The 26765-nt window shown below is 39.7% G+C and overlaps 2 pseudogenes; both read right to left on the reverse strand.

Moving 5' to 3' along the window:
* Window positions 1-16483: 16483 nt before the first annotated feature.
* LOC110288645 (regulatory solute carrier protein family 1 member 1-like) lies at window positions 16484-18186 on the reverse strand (annotated as a pseudogene).
* Window positions 18187-18272: 86 nt separating this feature from the next.
* On the reverse strand, window positions 18273-22699 carry LOC110288644 (protein DDI1 homolog 2 pseudogene; annotated as a pseudogene).
* Window positions 22700-26765: the final 4066 nt, after the last annotated feature.

The following is a 26765-nucleotide window of genomic DNA, read 5'->3' on the forward strand; positions in this document are numbered from 1 at the left end:
AAGACTCAGTGCTGATGTTTCACAGATTCATTTACAAAGACCTGTAATTTTCTTCAACGTGTTCCCTTCAAGGTTCATGGCATAGTACCAGACAAAGGATACATAGAATCTGGTCTGCTATTATGAGTAGTGATGTTGGTGATAAAGCACATTTAGAAGGATGATTGAGGTTTCCTGTTGATGCACCAAGATACATGCACTGCCCATGGGGGTGTGTGAAAGGCAACATGGCTGGGGAGGTTGATGTTTGTATTTGGATAGAAATGAATATTTAAGAAGGATAAGCAAAGGACATTTGAACCATCTGGAACAAGCAGAATAATGCCACATGTTATATCAACAGATAGAAGGGGAAATTCTGTTCTACAGAAGGCCATGAGCTATGCTATCATCTCAGTTGAACAGGTTCCAACCTGAGCTTAAGGGGCATATTAGTAGAAAATTTCTAATGTAGCATGCAAAAGCCCCTGATCCATCACCAGCATAAACCCAAAGCAGACAGTAAGTGTTCACTGAGCATGAATCTGAGATGTCCCATGTGCCTCTATCACCATGAGCCTTTCAATGCAAAAGTTCTTCCAACACATTCTAGCTCAATGTTGGGCCAGGTTGAATGTGCTTGGAGCACACCAGGATACCCTGGATAGCTTAGGTATCTGCATGGTGAGTCTGTGCAACTCAAGGTGGGCCTATTGTTCTGGCTCTGGCCTTCTGTTTTTATGCAGGAACAGCCATGATGAAACAGAAATTACTCCTTGCTAACATTCAGGTTGAATGGGTCTTTTTAAATTTTTTATTAGATATTTTCTTCATTTACATTTCAAATGCTATTCTGAAAGTTCCCTATACCCCACCCCTGCCCTGCTCCCCTACACACCCACTCCCAATTCTTGGCCCTGGCATTCCCCTGTACTGGGGCATATAAAGTTTGCAAGACCAAGGGTCCTCTCTTCCCAATGATGGCTGACTAGCCCATCTTCTGCTACATATGCAGCTAGAGACACTAGCTCTGGGGGTACTGGTTAGTTTATATAGTTGTTCCACCTATAAGGTTGCAGACCCCTTCAGCTCCTTGGGTACTTTCAATAGCACCTCCACTGGGGGCCCTGTGTTCCGTCCTATAGATGACTGTGAGCATCCACTTCTGTATTTGCCAGGCACAGCCATAGCCTCACAAGAGACAGCTATTTCAGGGTCCTATCAACAAAATCTTGCTGGCATATGCAATAGTGTCTGGTTTTGATGGCTGATTATGGGATGGATCTCCGGGTGGGGTATGGTCCATCCTTTCATCTTGGCTCCAAACTTTGTCTCTGTAACTCCTTCCATGGGCATTTTGTTCCATATTCTAAGGACGAATAAAGTATCCATGCGTTGGTCTTCCTTCTTCTTGATTTTCTTGTGTTTTCAAATTCTATCTTGGGTATTATAAGTTTCTGGGCAAATATCCACTTATCGGTGAGTGCATATCAAGTGATATATTTTCTGATTGAGTTACCTCACTCAGGATATCCTCCAGATACATCCATTTGCCTAAGAATTTCATAAATTCATTGTTTTTAATAGCTGAGTAGTACTCTATTGTGTAAATGTACCACATTTTCTGTATCCATTATTCTGTTTAGGGACATCTGGGTTCTTTTCAGCTTCTGGCTATTATAAATAAGGCTACTATGAATATAGTGGAGCATGTGTCCTTATTACCAGTTGGAAGGATCATCTTCTGGGTATATGCCCAGGAGAGGCAAATGGCACCCACTCAGTTACAGATTAATGTCAGTTGTGACACTGAATAAATAAGAATTCAATTGTCCTCTGCTAGCTTCAGTCTGTAATATTCTGAGAGGTTTTAATCATTTGTCCTCCACAGTTAAGTTATATTCTGAGTTTCACGTTCATCCTTTAAGGCACCATCCTTAACATTCCTCCCATGGGGTTAGAGTTGTCACTTGTGATGTTAGCCTCAGGTATCAGTGCTGTTCAGACAACAGTGGGACATCTGAAAAGGCCTCTTTCAACCAGTATTGACCTCTCTAAACTGCACCCCCAATCCCTGTCCTTAGAGAACCATGGATAAGATGACTCACAGGCATATATATGAGGCCTAAGTGGTGAGAGGTGGTGGGTCTCCTCTGCTTTGTAGCAGCTACATTCTTTGTCATATGGGAGTAGAACTGCATATCTTTAAGATTCAGATCAAGAACTGGACCTTGTGATGTGAGTTGTCACATCACAAGTGACAACTCTAACCCCATGGGAGGAATGTTAAGGATGGTGCCTTAAAGGATGAATGTGAAACTCAGAATATAACTTAACTGTGGAGGACAAATGATTAAAACCTCTCAGAATATTACAGACTGAAGCTAGCAGAGGACAATTGAATTCTTATTTATTCAGTGTCACAACTGACATTATTCTGTAACTGAGTGGGTGCCATTTGCCTCTCCTGGGCATATACCCAGAAGATGTTCCTTCCAACTGGTAATAAGGACACATGCTCCACTATGTTCATAGTCCTATTTTTTTTCTTCTGGTTCTTGCAGATCCTCTGCCTGCCTGGCATTCTGGAGTGCTGTGTCCCTCCAGATTCACTGATCTCAATTTCTAAGCTGGGTCTAGTGAGTTCCAAGACTTTACTGCTCAAGACTATTCACTACAGAAGACATGAAGATTTCACATTAAAGTTCCCTAAAAATCACACACAATATGTCCTCAGGACTTCATGTTTATACAGAAATTTCACACATGATACCAAGAGCAGGCTTGGAATTAAGCTAACTACTCAGGCTGTATAATAACATGGACCAATCTTCCTAGGTGTTTTATGGTGACTGATATAAGGCACATGACACCAAATAGTAAAGGATGAGTCTCAGAATGATTTAAGAGAGTGAAGGTATGGTTCAGGAGACCACGGAGTTTTCTTTGACTACCTGGCTTGAAATGTATGCACCATAAGATTTTAAAGTTAGAGTTCATAGCTCACTGGGCACTGTGTGCCTTTTAGTTACTGAGAAACCCAGGCACTCCCTCAGGCTGTGAATCATTTAATCCACTTTGTTTCTCTATGTTCCCTTAGAAGGAAAGGAAGCATAGAATTCGATGCAGAAATTGGTCTTAAATATTAATCTTGCGTACTCTGTATACCTTAGAGATGTCTTTGTATCCTGGCAACCACAACTTCATTGATTACGGAAACTGCAACTATATTGTGATTCTGATAAGGCTATACAAACGTCTGATTGTTCTCAATAAAATTGTGACAACTTCAGTCTTTCTGTGGTTCTTTCAACCTGAGCCTGATTAATTCCTTCGGCAGCCATAACAGGTAAACTTAAAATAGTAAGCATGGGTGCTTCTAGTATGGGGGGAGACAGACTTGAAGCAGGACCATTGCTTTGTCACTGGCCTCTAATGATGTGTCTCATACATATAAGCATCAAGCAGAGACATTTTATGAACTGCACGTGGCTATTTTCTCTTTTTTTAATTTTTTGTATGTGTAAACTTATTTTGATTATATATATATGTGTGTATGTATATATATATATATATATATATATATATATATATATATATCCAACAAAAGGATGTCTGGTGACCAAAGAGGCAAGGAGAAGACATTGGATTCCATGTAACTGGAGTTATAGATGGTTATAAGCTGCCATGTATGTACTGGGAACTGAACCTGGATCCTTTACAAGAGTATCCAGTCCTCTTAGCCATTCAACTATCATTCCAGATTTCATTCCAGATCTCCTAGATGAATATTTTCAGAAGCAGATCTGACTGGTAGAAGTTAGAGAGCTTTTCTAGAACTCTGCCTAGAAGAAAGAGGTATGTTTGGCAAACCTGGGATAGGGATATGGAACATTAATTTTCTCTGTATAAGACCATTGTTATTAGTACCAATGATCTAACATCAATTCGTATAATGATTATTTCTTTTAAAAGCATAGTGGGGTAAAATGAGAGGTAGATGCTATTGTTTGAACTTTACAAGGTAAGACAAGAGGCAAATGCTATTGTGTGAAATCAGTGGCTCTCTGAGCAGAGAGAACCATGTAATTGATTCAGGATCTACTTGGAGAAACAAAGCATAACCCTGTATATTATGTTCCAGGAGGAGTGACAGTGGTACATCATATAACACATGATTTCTTGTCCAGTAAGTGGGATGGGAGTCCTGGAATTCTGAAGAAATTCAACACAGGCAGGTGACTTAGTTCTAGTGTCAACGTTAACTGTCTGTTTTCAGTTCCTGGATCAGATATTCTCTCAAGCTGACAATGGCTGAGATTAATATCTCTCAAAAACAGCTCCTCCCTTCTAAACAGACATCAGAGATGGCCTCCAGGGTGGAGATACTGGATATGTGGCTAAGACAGATAGCTTATGCTTCAAATCTTCCTGCTTGAGCCTGATGTTGTCATTGTGTCTCTGTTTCCCTGTGATGGGACACATATTTAATGAACATTGAAAGGTATATAAAGTAGCTTAAAATATGAACAGGGACATGACATTTGAACAGTTCACCTGTCTAGACCAGTAGTGTCTGTTACTATTTGCCTGCAGGAAAGATTTGTCTAGACTTAATCCCTGAGGACGTAGAGTCATAAGGAGGACTTATGACTGTTGTTCCTCTCATGGGGACACTGATATTCATGTGAAATCTTGTAAGTCCATCAGAACAGTTGTCTAACAGCCTGGACATCTGTGCAGCTGTGCTCTTGTGCTGATACTCAGGAGAAAGAGATGCCAGTGACCAATCCTGCCTGTGGCTTTCATGGCAGTTCAATAGCTGGTTCTATATCAGAATCTTTTTTTCTGAATTCACCCTGCTAAGAGGAGGGTATGCATAGGATACCTCAGCCAAAGAATTAGAATCGTTTATATAATTTCTTCTTATTATCTCTTTGTACATGACCATTTTATAAACTACTAAAAAATCACATTCAAACACCATCCAGGAAAACAGCCACTTCTATCAGTCCTCTTGCATTTGTTTATCCTTTGAAAAGTCTCCAGAATTTCAAATATCATACACTTACCAAAACTATTTGCACTGGCAAAATCATACCCCTGCTAGTACAAGAATCTGCTTTGAACAATCTGAAGCAGCACCATATCCTATACCTGGGATTAACATTAAAACATATTCTTATAACATTCTTTGTTTTTTTTTTAAATAAAACCAAAATTATTACTACAGAACTCACTATAAATTTGGCCTTAGATCGTTGAGCTTTAGGAACTGTCTGGCTGAGGGAATTATGGGGTCTTATTAAAAGGGGGAGCAAAAGAAATAAAAGGTTGGAAAACAATTTGTTTTTGGTTTTTTTGTTGTTTTGTTTTGTTTTGTTTTTTTGAGACAGGGTTTCTCTGTATAGCTCTGGCTGTCCTGGAACTCACTTTGTAGACCAGGCTGGCCTTGAATTCAGAAATCCACCTGCCTCTGCCTCCCAAGTGCTGGGATCAAAGGCGTGCGCCACCACGCCCGGCTGGAAAACAATTTTCCAAGAAAATGGTCCCAAGAAACAAGCTGGAGTAGCCATTCTAATATTGAATAAAATTGACTTATAACCGAAATTATCAAAAAAATGATACAGGACATTTCATACTTGTCAAAGGAAAAATCTACCAAGATGAGCTCTCAATTCCGAACATCTATGCTTCAAATCCAAGGACACAAAAATAAATAAAAAAAAACTTTACTAAATCTCAAAACACACATCATAATACTCACAACAATAGTGGGAGACTTCAAAACCATACTTTCAGCAATGGGTAGATCATATAAATAGAAACTAAACAGAGGCAGAATGAAACTAGCAGAAGTTATGAAACAAATGAATCTAAAAGATATCTATAGAACATTTCATTCTAATGAAATAGAATATACCTTCGTCTCAGCACCTCATGGTACCTTCTACAAACATGACCATATAATCCATATAATTGGTCACAAAACTGTCCTCAACAGATACAAGAAGATTGAAATAATCCCATTCCCCCTATCAGATCACAACGGACTAAGGCTGCTCTTAAATTCCAAAAAACAACTTAAACTACACGTATACATGGAAGATGAACAATGTTGTGCTCAATGATAACCTGGTCAAGGAATAAAGAAAGAAAGAAATTAAAGACTTTTTAGAATTTAATAAAAGTGAAGACACATCATACAAAAACTTACGGGAAACAATGAAAGTAGTCCTAAGAGGAAAAGTCATAGCTCTGAGTGCTGCCAAAAAGAAACTGGAAAGAGTTTACACAAGCAGCTTGGCAGAACACTTGGAATCTCTAGAAAAAAAAGAAGCAAATACACCCAAGAGAAGTAGACAGCAGGAAATAATCAAACTTGGGGCAGAAATCAACCAAATAGAAACAAATAGAACTATACAAAGAATCAACCAAACCAGGAGCTGGTTCTCTGAGGAAATCAACAAAATAGATAAACCCTTAGCCAGACTAACCAGAGGGGAAAGAGAAAATATCCAACTTAATAAAATCAGAAATGAAAAGAGAGACATAAATACAGAAACCATGGAAATTCTAAAAATCATCAGATTCTACTACAAAAGCTTATACTCAACAAAATTAGAAAATCTGGATGAAATGAAAATTTTTCTACATACAAACCAGGTGCCAAATTAAAACAGGATCAGATAAACCATCTAAACAGTCCCATAACCCCTAAATAAATAGACACAGTCATTATAGTCTCCCAACTAAAATAAGCCCAGGACCAGATGGGTTTAGTGGAGAATTCTATCAAACATTTAAAGAATACCTAAGTCCAATACTCTGCAAACTATTCCACAAAATAGAAACAGAAGGAGCACTGCCCAATTCATTCTATGAAGCCACAATTGCACTTATATCTAAAACACACAGAGACCAAATGAAGAAAGAGAACATCAGACCAATTCCCCTTATGAACATTGATGGAAAAACACTCAATAAAATTCTCACAAACTGAATCCAATAACATATCAAAACAATCATTCACCACAATCAAAGAGGCTTCATCCCAGGGATGCAGGAATGGTTCAATATACAGGAACCCATCAATGTAATTCACTACATAAACAAACTCAAAGAAAAAAAACTCATGATCATTTCATTAGATGCTGAAAAAGCACCCAACAAAATTCAGCATCCCTTCATGTTAAAAGTCTTGGAAAGATCAGGAATTCAAGGCCCATACCTAAACATAGGAAAAGCTATATACATAAAACCAGTACCCAAAATCAAACTAAATGAAGAGAAACTTGAAGCAATCCAACTAAAATCAGGGACTAGACAAGGCTGCCCACTCTATCCCTATCTAGTCAATATAGTACTTGAAGTTCTAGATAAATCAATTAGACAACAAAACAAAGTCAAAGGGAGACAAATTGGAAAGGAAGAAGTCAAAATATCACTATTTATAGATGATATGATTGTATACTTAAGTGCCTCAAAAATTCCACCAGAGAACTTCTAAAGCTGATAAACAACTTCAGCACAGTGGTTGGATAATAAGATTAACTCAAATAAATCATTAGCCTTCTTCTACTCAAAGGATAAACAGGCTGAGAAAGAAAGTAGGTAACAACATTCTTCAAAATTGTAATAAATAATACTACCTAACTTGGTGTGACTCTAGCCAAGTAAGTAAAAGATCTATATGACAAAGATTTCAAGTCTCTGAAGAAAGAAATCAAAGATCTCAGAAGACGGAATAATCTCCCATGCTCATGGATTGGCAAGATTAATATAATAAAATTGGCCATCTTGCCAAAACCAATCTACAGATTCAATGCTATACCCATCAAAATTCCAAATCAATTCTTCATAGCGTTAGAAAGAGCAATTTGCAAATTCATTTGGAATAAAAATAACCCAGGATAGGGAAAACTATTCTCAACAATAAAGAACTGGGGGAATTCATCATCACTGACCTCAAGCTGTATTAAAGAGCAATAGTGATTAAAAACTGCATGATATTGGTACAGAGATAGGCACGAGGATCAGTGGAATAAAAGTGAAACACAGAAATGAACCCACAAAGCTATGGTCACTTGATCTTTGACAAAGTATCTAAAGCCATCCAGTGGGGGAAAAACCAGCATTTTCAACAACTGGTGCTGATTCAACTGGGTGATAGCATATATAAGAATGCAAAATGATGCATTCTTATCTCTTTGTACAAAGCGAAGTCCAAGTGGATTAAGAACCTCCACATAAAACCAGATTTACTGAAACTAATAGAAAAGAAATTGGGGAACAGCCTCAAGCACATGGGTACAGGGGAAATTTTCCTAAACAACACGGATGGTTTATGCTCTAAGATCAAGCACAACCATCTGTAACGAGATCTGGCGCCCTCTTCTGGAGTGTCTGAAGACAGCTACAGTGTACTTACATATAATAAATAAATAAATCTTTTTTTTTAAAGAGGATAGTCTTTCTTTCTTTTTTTTTTTAAAGATTTTTTATTTATTATATGTAAGTACACTGTAGCTGTCTTCAGACACTCCAGAAGAGGGCACCAGATCTCTTTGCGGATGGTTGTGAGCCACCATGTGGTTGCTGGGATTTGAACTCTGGACCTTCGGAAGAGCAGTCGGGTGCTCTTACCCACTGAGCCATCTCACCAGCCCCATAAATAAATCTTAAAAAAAAATTGACAACCGAGACCACATAAAATTGCAAAACTTCTATAAGGCAAAGGACACTGTCAATAGGACAAAATGGAAACCAACAGATTGGGAAAAGGTCTTTACTAATCCTACATTTGATAGAGGGCTAATATCCAATGTATAGAAAGAACTCAAGAAGTTATACTCCAGAGAACCAAAAAACCCTACTAAAAACGGAGTACAGAATTAAATATGAATTTTCAACCGGAGAATATTGAATGCCTGAGAAGCACCTAAAGAAATGTTCAACATTCTTTGTCATCAGAGAAACGCAAATCAAAACAACCCTGAGAATCTACCTCATACCAATCAGAATGGCTAAAATCAAAAACTCAGTTGACAACACTTACTAGAGAGGATGTGGAGAAAGGATCACTCCTCCATTGCTGAAGGAATTGCAAGCTGGTATAACCATCCTGCAAATCAGTCTGGCAGTTCCCCAGAATATTAAAGGACCCAACTATACCACTCCTGGGCATATGCCCAGAATATGCTCCAACATGTAATAAGGATACATCCTCCACTATGTTCATAGAAGCCTTATTTATAATAGCCAGAAGCTGGAAAGAACCCAGATGTCCCTCAACAGAGGAATGGATACAGAAAATGTGGTACATTTACACAATGGTGTACTACTCAGCAATAAAAAACAATTAATTTTTGAAATTCTTATGTAAGTGAATGGAAATATAAAATATCATCCTAAGTGAGATAACCCAATCACAAAAGAACACACAATGGTATGCAGTAACTGATAAGTTAATATTAGCCCAGAAACTCAGAATACAAAAGATACTACTACATGTTGCTCAAGAAGAAAGAAGAACAAAGTGTGGATACTTAGGTCCTTCTTAGAAGAGGAAACAAAATATGTATGGGAGGAAATACAGAGACAAAGTGTGGAGCAGAGACTGAAGAAAAGACCATCCAGAGACTCCCCCAACTGGGCATCCATCCTGTATACAGTTTTTTTTTTTTGTTTTGTGTTGTGTTTTGTTTGTTTTGTTTTTTCCTGGCCTTTGATTTTATATATATTTTTTTTAATTTTTAATATTTTTATTACATATTTTCCTCAATTACATTTCCAATGCTATCCCAAAAGTCCCCCATAGCGCCCCCCCATTTCCCTACCCACCCATTCCCATTCTTTTGGCCCTGGCATTCCCCTATATTGGGGCATATAAAGTTTGAAGTCCAATGGGCCTCTCTTTCCAGTGATGGCCGACTAGGCCATCTTTCAATACATATGCAGCTAGAGACAAGAGCTCCGGGGTACTGGTTAGTTCATCATGTTGTTCCAACTATAGGGTTGCAGATCCCTTTAGCTCCTTGGGTACTTTCTCTAGCTTCTCCATTGGGAGCCCTGTGATACATCCAATAGCTGACTGTGAGCATCCACTCCTGTGTTTGCTAGGCCCCTGCATAGTCTCACAAGAGACAGCTATATTTGGGTCCTTTCAGCAAAATCTTGCTAGTGATGCAATGGTGTCCGCGTTTAGAAGCTGATTATGGGATGGATCTCTGGATACGGAAGTCTCTAGATGGTCCATCCTTTCATCACAGCTACAAACTTTGTCTCTGTAACTCCTTCCCTGGGTGTTTTGTTCCCAATTCTAAGAAGGGGCACAGTGTCCACACTTTGGTCTTCATTCTTCTTGAGTTTCATGCGTTTAGCAAATTGTATCTTATATCTTGGGTATCCTAAGTTTTGGGCTAATATCCACTTATCAGTGAATACATATTGTGTGAGTTCTTTTGTGATTGTGTTACTTCACTCAAGATGATGCCCTCCAGGTCCATCCATTTGGCTAGGAATTTCATAAATTCATTCTTTTTAATAGCTGAGTAGTACTCCATTGTGTAAATGTACCATAATTTCTGTATCCATTCCTCTGTTGAGGGATATCTGGGTTCTTTCCAGCTTCTGGCTATTATAAATAGGGCTGCTATGAACATAGTGGAGCATATGTCCTTTTTACCGGTTGGGACATCTTCTGGATATATGCCCAGGAGAGGTATTGCTGGATCCTCCGGTAGTACTATGTCCAGTTTTCTGAGGAACCGCCAGACTGATTTCCAGAGTGGTTGTACAAGCTTGCAATCCCACCAACAATGGAGGAGTGTTCCTCTTTCTCCACATCCTCGACAGCATCTGCTGTCACCTGAATTTTTGATCTTAGCCATTCTGACTGGTGTGAGGTGAAATCTCAGGGTTGTTTTGATTTGCATTTCCCTGATGATTAAGGATGTTGAACATTTTTTTCAGGTGCTTCTCTGCCATTCGGTATTCCTCAGGTGAGAATTCTTTGTTCAGTTCTGAGCCCCATTTTTTAATGGGGTTATTTGACTTTCTGGAGTCCACCTTCTTCAGTTCTTTATATACATTGGATATTAGTCCCTTATCTGATTTAGGATAGGTGAAGATCGTTTCCCAATCTGTTGGTGGTTTTTTTGTCTTATTGATGGTGTCTTTAGCCTTGCAGAAGCTTTGCAGTTTCATGAGGTCCCACTTGTCAATTCTCGATCTTACAGCACAAGCCATTGCTGTTCTATTCAAGAATTTTTCCCCTGTGCCCATATCTTCAAGGCTTTTCCCCACTTTCTCCTCTATAAGTTTCAGTGTCTCTGGTTTTATGTGAAGTTCCTTGATCCACTTAGACTTGACCTTAGTACAAGGAGATAGGAATGGATCGATTCGCATTCTTCTACATGTTAACAACCAGTTGTGCCAGCACCATTTGTTGAAAATGCTGTCTTTCTTCCACTGGATGTTTTTAGCTCCCTTGTCGAAGATCAAGTGACCATAGGTGTGTGGGTTGATTTCTGGGTCTTCAATTCTATTCCATTGGTCTATTTGTCTGTCACTATACCAGTACCATGCAGTTTTTATCACAATTGCTCTGTAGTAAAGTCCCGCATGGTGATTCCACCAGAGGTTCTTTTATCCTTGAGAAGAGTTTTTGCTATCCTAGGTTTTTTGTTATTCCAGATGAATTTGCAGATTGCACTTTCTAATTCGTTGAAGAATTGATTTGGAATTTTGATGGGGATTGCATTGAATCTGTAGATTGCTTTTGGCAAGATAGCCATTTTTACAATGTTGATCCTGCCAATCCATGAGCATGAGAGATCTTTCCAACTTCTGAGATCTTCTATAATTTCTTTCTTCAGAGACTTGAAGTTTTTATTATACAGATCTTTCACTTCCTTAGTTAGAGTCACGCCAAGATATTTTATATTATTTGTGTCTATTGAGAAGGGTGTTGTTTCTCTAATTTCTTTCTCAGCCTGTTTATTCTTTGTGTAGAGAAAGGCCATTGATTTGTTTGAGTTAATTTTATATCCAGCTACTTCACCGAAGCTGTTTATCAGGCATAGGAGTTCTCTGGTGGAATTTTTAGGGTTACTTTTATATACTATCATATCATCTGCAAAAAGTGATATTTTGACTTCATCTTTTCCAATTTGTATCCCTTTGATCACCTTTTGTTGTCGAACTGCTCTGGCTAGGACTTCAAGTACAATGTTGAATAGGTATGGAGAAAGTGGACAGCCTTGTCTAGTCCCTGATTTTAGAGGGATTGCTTCAAGCTTCTCACCAGTTACTTTGATGTTGGCTACTGGTTTGCTGTAGATTGCTTTTATCATGTTTAGGTATGGGCCTTGAATTCCTGATCTTTCCAAGACTTTTATCATGAATGGGTGTTGGATCTTGTCAAATGCTTTTTCCGCATCTAACGAGATGACCATGTGGTTTTTGTCTTTGAGTTTGTTTATATACTAGATTACGTTGATGGATTTCCGTATATTGAACCATCCCTGCATCCCTGGGATGAAACCTACTTGGTCAGGATGGATGATTGTTTTGATGTGTTCTTGGATTCGGTTAGCAAGAACTTTATTGAGGATTTTTGCATCAATATTCATAAGGGATATTGGTCTGAAGTTTTCTATCTTTGTTGGGTCTTTTTGTGGTTTAGGTATCAGAGTAATTGTGGCTTCATAGAAGGAGTTGGGTAGAGTACCTTCTGTTTCTATTTTGTGGAATAGTTTGTGAAGAACTGGGATTAGATCTTCTTTGAAGGTCTGATAGAACTCTGCACTAAACCCATCTGGTCCTGGGCTTTTTTTAGTTGGGAGACTATTAATGACTGCTTCTATTTCTTTGGGGGATATAGGGCTGTTTAGATCATTAACCTGATCTTGATTCAACTTTGGTACCTGGTATCTGTCTAGGAACTTCTCCATTTCATCCAGGTTCTCCAGTTTTGTTGAGTATAGCCTTTGGTAGAAGGATCTGATGGTGTTTTGGATGTCTTCAGGATCTGTTGTTATGTCTCCTTTTTCATTTCTGATTTTGTTAATTAGGATGCTTTCCCTGTGCCCTCTAGTGAGTCTGGCTAAAGGTTTATCTATCTTGTTGATTTTCTCAAAGAACCAGCTCCTTGATTGGTTGATTCTTTGAATAGTTCTTCTTGTTTCCACTTGGTTGATTTCGCCCCTGAGTTTATTTCCTGCCGTCTACTCCTCTTGGGTGAATTTGCTTCCTTTTGTTCTAGTGCTTTTAGGTATGTTGTCAAGCTGCTAATGTGTGCTCTCTCTAGTTTCCTTTTGGAGGCACTCAGAGCTATGAGTTTTCCTCTTAGAAATGCTTTCATTGCGTCCCATAAGTTTGGGTATGTTGTGGCTTCATTTTCAATGAACTCTAAAAAGTCCTTAATTTCTTTCTTTATTCCTTCCTTGACCAAGGTATCATTGAGAAGAGTGTTGTTCAGTTTCCACGTGAAGGTTGGCTTTCTATTATTTATTTTGTTATTGAAGATCAGCCTTAGTCCATGGTGATCTGATAGGATGCATGGGACAATTTCAATATTTTTGTATCTGTTGAGGCCTGTTTCGTGACCAATTATGTGGTCAATTTTGGAGAAGGTACCATGAGGTGCTGAGAAGAAGGTATATCCTTTTGTTTTAGGATAGAATGTTCTGTAAATATCTGCCAGATCCATTTGATTCATAATTTCTGTTAGTTTCACTGTGTCCCTGTTTAGTTTCTGTTTCCATGATCTGTCCATTGGTGAAAGTGGTGTGTTGAAGTCTCCCACTATTATTGTATGAGGTGCAATGTGTGCTTTGAGATTTACTAAAGTTTCTTGAATGAATGTGGCTGCCTTTGTATTTGGAGCATAGATACTCAGGATTGATAGTTCCTCTTGGAGGATTTTACCTTTGATGAGTATGAAGTGTCCCTCCCTGTCTTTTTTAATGACTTTGGGTTGGAAGTCAATCTTATCAGATATTAGAATGGTTACTCCAGCTTGTTTCTTCATACCATTTGCTTGGAGAATTGTTTTCCAGCCTTTCATTCTGAGGTAGTGTCTATCTTTTTCTCTGAGATGAGTTTCCTGTAAGCAGCAAAATGTTGGGTCTTGTTTGTGTAGCCAGTTTGTTAGTCTATGTCTTTTTATTGGGGAGTTGAGTCCATTGATATTAAGAGATATTAAGGAAAAGTAATTGTTGTTTCCTGTTATTCTTGTTGTTAAAGTTGGCATTCTGTTCTTGTGGCTGTCTTCTTTTAGGTTTGTTGAGGGATTACCTTCTTGTTGTTTCTAGGGCGTGGTTCCTGTCCTTGTATTGGTTTTTTTCTGTTATTATCCTTTGAAGGGCTGGATTCGTGGAGAGATAATGTGTGAATTTGGTTTTGTCGTGGAATACTTTGGTTTCTCCATCTATGTTAATTGAGAGTTTGGCTGGGTATAGTAGCCTGGGCTGGAATTTGTGTTTTTTTAGTGTCTGTATAACATCCATCCAGGATCTTCTGGCTTTCATAGTCTCTGGTGAGAAATCTGGTCTAATTCTGATAGGCTTGCCTTTATATGTTACTTGGCCTTTTTCTCTTACGCTTTTAGTATTCTATCTTTATTAAGAGCATGTGTTGTTCTGATTATTATGTGTCGGGAGGTATTTCTTTTCTGGTCCAGTCTATTTGGAGTTCTGTAGGCTTCTTGTATGTTCATGGGCATCTCTTTCTTTAGATTTGGGAAGTTTTCTTCTATAATTTTGTTGAAGATGTTTGCTGGTCCTTTGAGTTGAAAATCTTCATTCTCATCCACTCCTATTATCCGTAGGTTTGGTCTTCTCATTGTGTCCTGTATTTCTTGGATGTTTTGAGTTAGGATCTTTTTGCCTTTTACATTTTCCTTGATTGTTGTGCCGATGTTCTCTATGGAATCTTCTGCACCTGAGATTCTCTCTTCCATCTCTTGTATTCTGTTGCTGATGCTCGTATCTATGGTTCCAGATTTCTTTCCTAGGGTTTCTATCTCCAGTGTTGCCTCATTTGGGGTTTTCTTTATTGTGTCTACTTCCCTTTTTAGGTCTAGTATGGTTTTGTTCATTTCCATCATCTGTTTGGATGTGTTTTCCTGTTTTTCTTTAAGGACTTCTACCTGTTTGATTATGTTATCCTCTTTTTCTTTAAGGATTTGTAACTCTTTAGCAGTGTTCTCCTGCAATTCTTTAAGGGATTTTTGTGCTTCCTCTTTACTGTCTTCTACCTGTTTACCAGTGTTCCTTTGTATTTCTTTAAGTGTGTTATTAAAGTCCTTCTTGAAGTCCTCTACCATCATCATGAGATATGCTTTTAGATCCGTGTCTAGCTTTTCCGGTGTGTTGGGGTGCCCTGGACTGGGCGAAGTGGGAGTGCTGGGTTCTGATGATGGTGAGTGGTCTTGGTTTCTGTTAGTAAGATTATTACGTTTACCTTTCGCCATCTGGTAATCTCTGGGGTTAGTTTTTGTCGTTGTCACTGTTTAGAGATTGGAGCAGAAGATGTGTTCCACCCACCAGCAGTCTCAAAATCCTGTGGCAGGGGTCGTGGGTAGCTGGCGGGTGTCAGCCGACACTGTGCTCTAGCTACACCGGTGCTGGTCCGGCCGGAAGAGGCCTGTGGCCCTACTCAGGCCGGTTTTCTGCTTCCCTAACTAATGCAGTCTCAGGTCCCACGTGAAATTGGATTGGAGCAGAAGCTGTGTTCCACTCACCAGAAGTCTTAAGATCCTGTGGCAGGTGTTGTGGGTAGCTGGCGAGTATCAGCCGACCCTGCCGCCCTAGCTACCCCGGCGCTTTTCTGACCAGAAGAGGCTTGTGGCTCTACTCAGGCCGGATTTCTGCCCCCCCAACCAAAGCAGTCTCAGGTCCCGCGTGATTGGACTGGAGCAGAAGCTGTGTTCCCCTCACCAGCAGTCTCAAAATCCTGTGGCGGGGGTCGTGGGTAGCTGGCGGGTGTCAGCCGACCCTGTGCTCTAGCTACCCCGGTGCTGGTCCGGCCATTAGAGTATATATTTTTGACAGATCTTAAAAATCAAAAGCAACTATTAGTTTCAAAGAAAATAACAACCAAAGGAACAAAGTATTTAGCAAGTAAGTCCAGCTCCTTTGAAGTATTCCTAAGAAGAACACCTGTATAATCATTGATCTATCAAACTGCTACTAAAAATAAACATACAAGTTCATACATTAAAATCTATTACTCCATCTAGGGCTGTTTCCCAATTATCCACATCATAAAGTCATTGGCCATACCACTGACTGTGCATGCCACAACGGCCTTCTGCTCACACAGTCCTAAGAGGACTCTGTCATCAGTAGTTTCTTCTATCCACCACACCCTGTGGCCCCAAAGATGTGACCCAAAAATTCACCCCACCCTGCTCCCTCAAGCCTCAGGCTTCACTGCACTTCCTGCTCTTGCTTCAGGCACTGCTCTAAGTTGGTGACAGAATACTGTGATCAGTTTCCTAGTGAATCCCACATACATCTTTGGTATAGAACAGGCCAAAGGTGAACAGGCCATGCCACCTGAAAAAGAGAAAATTCTCAAAGATATCTCTGCTAGCCTGTTGTTCTGAGGGCCTGATGGAAAGCTGGAAACCACAAGGCCATCCAGAAACCAATCCCTAATTCCAGAAAGGATCATGATACTCAGTGTGACTTGCCATCACATCACTGAAGTGAGTCTCGGCACACAAACAATGTGGCAAAAAAAAAAAAAAAAAACTAGAACAAAGAACAAAAACCACTGTAAGTGCTCCTAAAGTTTCAAAAACTCCTGAGATATGAACCTCTCTGTGCTCAACGACTTCAATTTTGATGAATAAATCCAAGGAGAGAGAGAGAGACAGAGACAGAGACAGAGAGACAGAGAGACAGAGAGACAGAGACAGAGAGACAGAGACAGAGACAGAGACAGAGACAGAGAGACAGAGAAGGCTTCCTGCAGAGTGAAGCCAGCACCAAGAATGCTGTCAATATCTGTGGCAGGAAAGACAAACAGTGGAAAAGCAGAGGGCATGGACAAGGATTGTGTGGTAGGACAAGGATTGTGTGATCCAATCCAATGAAGGGCAACCCAGATCCATGTCGGACAATGCTGGTCTCCAGCCTATCTGGGCCTGGATTTTGTACATGCTCAGAAGGATGACTGTGGGCTTCTTTCTCACCTGCTTCAAGTTTGGGTGAAATTTCTACACCTGAGGTGCAGGTCAACTGTTCAGACAGTTTATCTGAGGTTATGGTGACAGAACAACTCTTCCTGACTGACTCTGTTGATCTGGGGACACATTCTAGGCCAGGTGACAAGCCATCACCCAGACCTCCAAAGCTAGTGAATGATTCATCTTCTATCACAGCACAAGATGCAGTTCCTATGATTTCTATCTTTTCTGATTAAGAGGTGGCCTAGTGGGTACTGGTCACTAGGGGTCAGATGCTCACTTTGGGTCCTCCTTCCTGTAAGGTCTGCAAAGCTTGTTTGGCTCTCAGATCCTATTTCTGACTGACAGGAAATATCCTTAGGTGAATCTTCTGAAGCTGGCTTACAGGTAATGATCAAAAGCTCATGGAGTTCTTTCAAGACCACTGTAACAGATGAACAAAATTCTTCTGCTGACTCCATAGAGGGCTGACCATGGCCACTTAGAGGGGAAAAGGAACTGCCATCTTTGTTTTCCATTGTATACATTTCAACATTATCTTCTGGGAGCTGCAAATCCCGAGTCGAGATGGAATGTTCCACACGTTCACAGAAAGGGTTAGATTGTGATATCTCCACTTCCATAGAAGGATTATCTGAAGCAAGATGTACTACACAAGGGCTCTTGATGATGGCATCCTGCCTGCCTGTTGAGCTGCACATAGCAACCGGAGACTGTTCATCTGTATCTACTTTCATGAAGGCTTCTGAGGATGAGCAGCTACAGTGTACTAAAGCTGCAAGATCTTTCTTTGCACTGGGAAGATGAGTGTTTCTCTGTAGCTCACCTTTCATCACAGCTTCCAAACTGACAACTTCTTCATGAAGCTCAAGGTCTTCAATATCACAAAGACACTCTTGGTCATGTGGAAGACTCTGAGGTCCAGCCTCGTGTTGTACACTCTCTGTTTCTCTGTGCTGCTGAAGGCCATTCACTTGACTTGGAGTCTGATTCTCTGGATGCAGCATGGCTTCTGAGGCTCTGCATCCTCAGCTGATTTTTGAATGGCTTCTCCTAATTCATGGTCTGCAGTTTCCTTTGGCCCTATATTTTCTCACCTGGTTCCATATGCCAAGTGAGCACACTATGGTAACTCCCACTCAAGGAGAAAGGTGGTCTGTGAGTCCATAGTGCCAATCAACAGAACATTTTTCAACTCAATAGAATACTGATGCTGTTTAAGCATGTCCAGAAGCATGTCCATAGGCTGTTCTTCCAGAATCAAGAAAGAGCATGCCAAAAGGTCACCTTCAATCAGAACCTGAGCTAGATGTACCCTTCCAATAATCTGCGTGCCTACTCCTTGAGCAATGCCAGCCCACCGATGGTCCACCAGTCTCATTATGTTACACCTTTCTACACAGGCCTGACCTAGTTATCTGGGCACCTGAGTCAATGAAGACTTTGACAGGATGCCAATTCACTCTGTAGTTCATGTAGAACATAGCAACCTGACCGAAGATCTCTGGGGCAGCATCCATAGCTATTATTATGTTTTCCTCGATGTTCTGCTGCCTTATATCTTCTTCTAGCTTTGTCTGAGCTTTGAGATTAGAGGGGTCAGCTGTAAACAGATGAATCTGGTCTTGCTCTCTGGGCTCAGTCATGCTGCTGCTCCACCAAGACCCTAGAGAATTTCTCAAGATCTCTGCTGAGCAGAGCCAAGTGTGGGTTATACTCCTTCAGCAAGGACAACTCATGGGGGTCGGCCCGCAGCATGTATCGTAGCAGAGCTTGGTTGCCTTGAGGAGAAGATGCTATCTCCCCAGGAGATAAATGATGAGCCTGTGTTCTGGGAAGCTGGTGCTGTTGGGGGTTTGAATGCCAGTCACAGTTGTACTACTGAAGTCATTCGGAGGTAATTTTGAGAACTGTACTACAGGGCGAGGGTCTGCATTCTCCTGTTGTAGAATTACATAACCATCTTTTCTTTTGGTTTTTGATTTTTGGTTTTTTGAGATAGGGTTTCTCTGTATAGCCCTGGCTGTCCTGGAACTCACTCTGTAGACCAGGCTGGCCTTGAACTCAGAAATCTGCCTGCCTCTACTTCCCAAGTGCTGGAATTAAAGCCTTGAACAACCACTGCCCGGCAACATTGCCATCTTTTAAACCATAAGAAGCCAGTAACCTGTGGTTGCTGGTGAGAGATCTTTCTACATAGACAATCAGGTTCTCCGTGGCAGGGATGCTGGACTTGAGCTCGCACAGAGCATGAAAGTTGTGCAGCTTGAAGTTGGCATCAAACTAGAGAGAAAAGGTCACCTCAAAGAGGTCCCTCCACACAGCAGCATATATCAGGTTGGACCGGGCACGGATTGGCCAGACCTGGGCCCTGGGTGGAGGCCAGCCAGCAGCTGGGGGCCTGGCTGGAGCTGCGGGAGAAGGGCAAGCAAGGGTTGCTCACTAGCTCTCTCCTTCCCATGCTCTGACCACTGGGACTCAGGAGAGTAGTGGAATCCCAGGAGTGCTGACAGAGGCTAAAAGAATCACAGGAGGAACAAGCACCAGCCAGAGACAGCTATAATATCTAATACCAGAGATTACCAGAGGGCAAAAGGCAAACATAAGAATCTTACTTACAGAAACCAAGACCACTCAGCATCATCAGAACCCAGCACTCCCACCACAGCAAGTCCTGGATACCCCAACATACCTGAAAAGCAAGATTCAGATTTAAAATCATATCTCATGATGCTGATAGAGGGATTTAAGAAGGGCATTAATAACTCACTTAAAGAAATACAAGAGAACACTGCTAGACAGGTAGAAGTCCTTAAAAATGGAAGCACAAAAGTCCTTCAAAAAATTACAGGAAAAAAAAAACCTGCTAAATAGGTAGAAGTCCTTAAGGAGGAAACATGAAAATCCCTTAAAGACTTACAGGAAAACACAACCAGACAGGGGATGGAATTAAACAAAACAATCAAAGATCTGAAAATGGAAGTAGAAACTATAAAGAAAACCCAAAGGAAGACAACTCTGGAGATAGAAATCCTAGGAAAGTAACCAGGAACCATATATTCCAGCATCAACGACAGAATACAAGAGATGGAAGACAGAATCTCTGGTGCAGAAGTTTCCATAGAGAACAGGGACACAACAATCAAAGAAAATGCAAAATGCAAAAAGATCCTAACTCAAAACATCCAGGAAATCCACGACACAATGAGAAGACCAAACCTACAGATAATAAATGAGAATGAAGATTTTTAACTTAAGGGACCAGTAAATATCTTCAAAAATTGTAGAAGAAAACTTCCCAAACCTAAAAACAGAGATGCACATGAACATACAAGAAGCCTACAGAACTACAAATAGACTGGACCAGAAAAGAAATACCTCATGCAACATAATAATCAGAACAAAAAATGCACTAAATAAAGATAGAATATTAAAAGCAGTAAAGGAAAAAGGTCAAGTAACATATAAAGACAGACCTATTAGAATTACATCAGACTTCTCACCAGAGACTATGAAAGCCAGAAGATCCTGGACAGATGTTGTACAGACCCTAAGAGAACACAAATGCCAGCCCAGGCTACTATACCCAGCAAAACTCTCAATTACCATAGATGGAGTATTCCATGACAAAGCCAAATTCACACAGTATCCAGCCCTTCAATACATAATAAAGGGAAAACACCAACACAAAGAGGGACATTATGCACTAGAGAAAGCAAGAAAGTGATCCTTCAACAAACCTAAAAGAAGATAGCCACAAGAACAGAATCCCAACTCTAACAAGAAAAATAACAAGACGCAAAAATTACTTTTCCTTTATATCTCATAATATCAATGGACTCAATTCCCCAATAAAAAGACATACATTACCAGACTGGCCACATAAACAGAACCCAATATTTTGCTGCTTACAAGAAACCCATCTCAGGGACCAAGACAGACACTACTTCAAAGTTAGAGGCTAGAAAACAATTTTTCAAGCAAACAATCCGAAGAATCAAGGTGGAGTAACCATTCTAATATCGAATAAAATCAACTTCTAACCCAAAGTTATCAAAAAAGACAAGGAGGGGCACTTCATACTCATCAAAGGTAAAAATTTACCAAGATGAACTCTCAATTCTGAATATCTATGCTCCAAATGCAAGGGCATCCACATTCATTAAGGAAACTATAGTAAACCTCAAAGCACACATTGCACCTCACACAATAATAGTGGGAGACTTCAACACACCACTTTCATCAATGGACAGATCCTAGAAACAGAAACTATACAGAGACACATGGAAACTAACAGAAGTTATGAAACAATAAATTTAACAGATATCTACAGAATATTTTATCCTAAAACAAAAGGATATACCTTCTTCTTAGCACCTCATGGTACCTTTTCCAAAATTGACCATATAATTGGTCACAAAACAAGCCTCAACCGATACAAAAATATTGAAATTATCCCATGCATCCTATCAGATCACCACGGGCTAAGGCTGATCTTCAATAAAAGCATAAGTAATAGAAAGTCAACATCCACATAGAAGCTAAACAACACTCTACTCAATGATAAAAAAAATAAATTATAGACTTTTTAGTCTAATGAAAATGAAGCCACAACATATCCAAACTTATGGGACACAATGAAAGCAGTCCTAAGAGGAAAACTCATAGCTCTGAGTGCCTCCAAAAAGAAACTAGAGAGAGCATGAACTAGCAGATTGACAGCACACCTAAAATCTCTAGAACAAAAGGAAGCAAATTCACCAAAGAGGAGTAGATGGCAGGCAATAATCAAGCTCAGGGCTGAAACTAACCAAGTGGAAAAAAACAGAACTATACAAAGACTCAACCCAACCAGAATCTGGTTCTTTGAGAAAATCAACAAGATAAATAAACCTTTATCCAGACTAGCTACTATATTAATCCAATAAGCCTCCTTTCCATCATACCCCCAGGTTTGGCTTCCTCATTTTAAATCTACGTGTCCAATTTGGGGAGTGGAGGTGTTGTACATGTGTATGTTTCTGCATGCATGCATATGTGCATGTGTTTACTTCTCTAAAACTCTGACTAATAAAAAAAAACTTTTATTTGTTGGTTTAATGCCCTTCCAGGATGTTTGCACACCTATAGAAAGCTTACAGATTGTAAAGGGGAAAATGAGCTTATTTCACATTGACCCAAATCCTTCCAGACTGTGTCAGTGCCCTGAGCAAACCTTGGGCATAAAATCCTCAGCCAGCCCCACAACACCCATAGTAAGATCCATTTCCAAGTGCTCTAACACTCCCAGGATCATAGTATCCGTGGTAAGGAGGACACAACTTCTTCCCCAAGAGTGGAAGTAACTGGAACCAGCGGGATGTAGGCAACCATGAACTCCTCCCGAATAGTGGCATGGGTTCCTTCCAGTCTAGACCAGTTCCCAGAGGAGACCTTGGGCTTGAACTCCACAGCCAGTTCCACAGCATTCAGAAAAAGCTCCACTTCCAGGCCCACAAGATGACAGGATGACAGGATCATAGGATCACAGGAGCTATGTCACACCAGGATCTCAGAGTCCCAGAGGGTGTTTGATTCCCAGGAGCTCTTACACACCCAGGATCTCAGGATCACTGGATCCAAGAATCATATGATCCCAGAGACAGCTGAACACTGAGGAGTTCTGACACAACCAGTATCATAGGAAGGACAAACTCCAGTCAGATATAGTGAGGACAGGTAGCACTAGACATAAGCAGGTGGCTAGAGACTAGGATAAGAACATAAGCAACAGAAACCAAGGTTACTTGGCATCATCAGAACCCAATTCTCCATTAGAGCAAGTCCTGGACACACCTGAAAAACAAGATTTGGATCTAAAATCACTTCTCATGATGGAGATAGAGGACTTTAAGAAGGACATATATAACTCCCTTAAAGAAATACAGGAGAACATAGGTAAACAGCTAGAAGCCCTTAAAGAGTAAACAGAAAACTCCCTTAAAGAATTACAGAAAAGCACAATAAAACAGGAAAATAAATGAAATCATCCAATATCTAAATTCAACCTCTAACAATAAAAATAACAGGCAGTAACAATCACTTTTTCTTAATATCTTTTAACATCAATGAACTCAATTTCCCCCCCCCAAAAAAAAAGTCATAGACTAAAGGATTGGATAGGTAAACAGGACCCAGCATTTTGCTGCATACAGGAAACACACCTCAATGGCAAAGGCAGACACTACCTCTGAGTAAAAGGTTGAAAAACAATTTTCTAAGCAAATGGTCCCAAGAAACAAGCTGGAGTAGTCATTCTAATATCGGATAAAATCAACCTTCAACCAAAATTAATAAAAATTAAAAAAAAGTTAAGGAAGGACACTTCATACTGGTAAAAGGAAAAACCTAACATGGAGAACTCTCAATACTGACCATATATGCTCCAAATGCACAGGCACTCACATTCATATAAGAAACTTTACAAACTCTAAAAGCACACATTGCACCCCACACAATAATTATGAGGACTTCAACACCACACTCTCATTAATGGACAGATCAGGGAAACAGAAACTGAACAGAAATGCAGTGAAACTAACAGAAGTTATGGACCAAATTGATTTAACAGATATCTGTAGAATATTTCATCCTAAATCAAAAGAATATGCCTTTTTTCAGTACCTCGTGGCACATTCTTCAAAATTGAGTCAAAAAACAGACCTCATCAGATATAAGAAGATTGAAATAAACCCATGCCTCCTATAAGATCACTACAAATTAAGGGTGGTCATCTATAGCAACAAAAACGACAGAAAGAACACATACACATGGAAGCTGAACAATGCTCTTCTTGATGATAACTTGGTCAAGGAAGACATAAAGGAAGAAATTAAAGACATTTTAGAATTTAATGAAAATAAAGGCACAACATATCTAAACTTATGGAACACAATGAAAACAGTGGTAGGAGGAAAACTCATAGTTCTGAGTGCCTCCAAAAGGAAACCAGAGAGAACATAAACTAACCGTTTAACAGCATACCTGTAAGCTCTAGAACAAGAAAAATCAAATGCACCCAAGAGGAGTAAACACCAGGAAATAATCAAACTCATGGCTGAATCAGCCAAATAGAAACAAAAAGAACTATACAAAGAGTCAACCAAACCAGGAGTAGGTTCTTTGAGGAAATCAACAAGACAGATAAACCAGTAGCCAGACTGATCACAGGGCACAGAGACAGTTCCCAAATTAAGAAAATCAGAAATTTAAATGGATAAATAACAATAGAAATTGGGGAAATTCAAAAAATCATCAGAAGCCTATATTCAAGACAACTGGAAAATCTGAATGAAATGGACAATTTTCTAGACAGATACCAAATGCAAAAGTTAAATCAGGATCAGATAAACCATCTAAATAGTTCCATAACCCCTAAAGAAATAGAAGCAGTCACTAAAAGTCTCCTAACCACAAAAAGTCCAGGACCAAATGGACTTAGTGCAGGCAGAGCTCTAACAGACTTTCAAAGATGACCTAATACCAATACTCTTCAAATTATTCCACAAAATAGAAACAGAAGGAACACTATCCAATTTATTCCATAAAGCCACAATTACACTGATACCAAAACCACACTAAGACCCAACAATGAAATCATGCTTCAGACCAATTTCCCTTATGAATATCAATGAAAAAAATACTCAATAAAATTCTTTCCAGCCAAATCCAAGATCACATCTAAAAGATCATTAATCACAATCAAGTACTCTTCTTCCCAAGGATGCAGGGAAGGTTACATATATTGATATCCACCAATGTAATCAACTACTTAAAAGAAAAAAAAAACACATGATCATTTTAGTAGATGCTGAAAAAGCATTTGGCAAAATTCAACATCCCTTCATCTTAAAAGTCTTGGGAAGATCAGGAATTCAAGACCCATGCCTAAATATAATAAAAGCATTATAGAGCAAACAAGTAGCCAACATCAAACTAAATAGAGATAAACTTGAAGCAATCCCACTAAAATCAGGGAGTAGACAAGGCTGCCCTCTCTCTCCCTATCTATTCAATATAGTACTTGAAGTTCTGGCTAGAACAATTAGACAAGAAAAAGAGGTCAAAGGGATACAAATTGGAAAGGAAGAAGTCAACCTATCACTATTTGCAGATGATATGATAGTATAATTAAGTGGCCCCAAAAACTCCACCAGAGAATTCTTACCGCTAACAAATAACTTCAGTAAAGTGGCTGGATATAAAATTAACTCAAGTCAGTGACCTTCTTATACTCAAAGGATAAGCAAGCTGAGAAAGTAATTAGGGAATCAACACCATTAATAATAGTCCTCAACAGTATAAAATACCTTGATGTGACTCTAACCAAACAAAATAAAGTTCTGTTCAACAAGAACTTCAAGTCTCTGAAGAGCAAAATCAAAGAAGATCGCAGAAAATTGAAAGATCTCCCATGCTTGTGGATTGGCAGGATTAATATAGTAAAAATGGCCTTTTCACAGAAAGCAATCTATAGAATCAAAGCAATCTCATCAAAATTCCAACTCAAATTTTCATAGAATTAGAAAGAGCAATTCTCATTTATATCTGGAATAATAAAAACACCAGAAAAGCGAAAGCTATTATCAAGAATAAAAGAATTTCTGGGGAAATGAGCAGCCTGGAGCTCAAGCTCTACTACAGAGCAATGGTGAAAAAAACTGCATGGTATTGGTACAGTTACAGGAAGGTAGATCAATGGAATAGAATTGAAGACCCAGAAATGAATCCACACACTTTTGGTCACTTGATCTTTAACAGAAGAATGAAAGTCATCCAGTGGAAAAAAAGACAGCATTTTCAAAATACAGTGCTGGTTCAACTGGAGGTTTGCATAAGAAAGAATTCCAGGTGCTGCTGGACATGACCTTATAAGGAAAAAGGAAGTTTTTCCTGTCTATTTGACTTCATGACCTCCAACATGGGGTAAAGATGGGGGCATATCAAATTGAGATTTCCCAGGAAATGGACATTCTTCAACCTTGTTCTGCTCCCCGTGACTCCAAAATTACGTGCCCCCACATCTCCCACCTTTTCTCTTATAAAGTGGTGGTATCATCATTCTCTTCCACCTATAGCTTGAGAATGGTTTGAAATTGAAATAAAACAGGTTGGTAGTGACTTTGGCAATGTTGCTCACTTACTGTTTAAAATTTGGATGAAATATGGAGCCAGGAGGAAGAGATCCTAATGGCCAGGATGGGGTAAAGGTTGGGAGGAAGACAACCCTCCAGAGGGTTTGAGTACCCACTTGTGGGAGGACTGTCCACTTATGTCATAAAGCTGGCACAGAGTTGTTAATGGGGGTATTGAGAATACAACACATTGGCAATCGTGGAAAAATTCTGTTAATTGAGGTCCAAGTCCACCAGATAGCCTCTGGCCTGATGCAATATGGAGGGCTCCCTTCATTGTTAGGACTTATTCTCTCACCTTGTCTGGGAAATTAAAAAGAAGCTCTACCTAAGGAATGTCACGTTGCCCTACTTAGATAACAGAATGAATTCCTTTCTTCTGGTAAGAACATGCTCAGCTAGCACTTGAGATT

This window comes from Mus caroli, unplaced genomic scaffold (assembly GCF_978045245.1).
Source record: "Mus caroli unplaced genomic scaffold, Mus_caroli_1 scaffold_8, whole genome shotgun sequence".
NCBI lineage: Eukaryota > Metazoa > Chordata > Mammalia > Rodentia > Muridae > Mus > Mus caroli.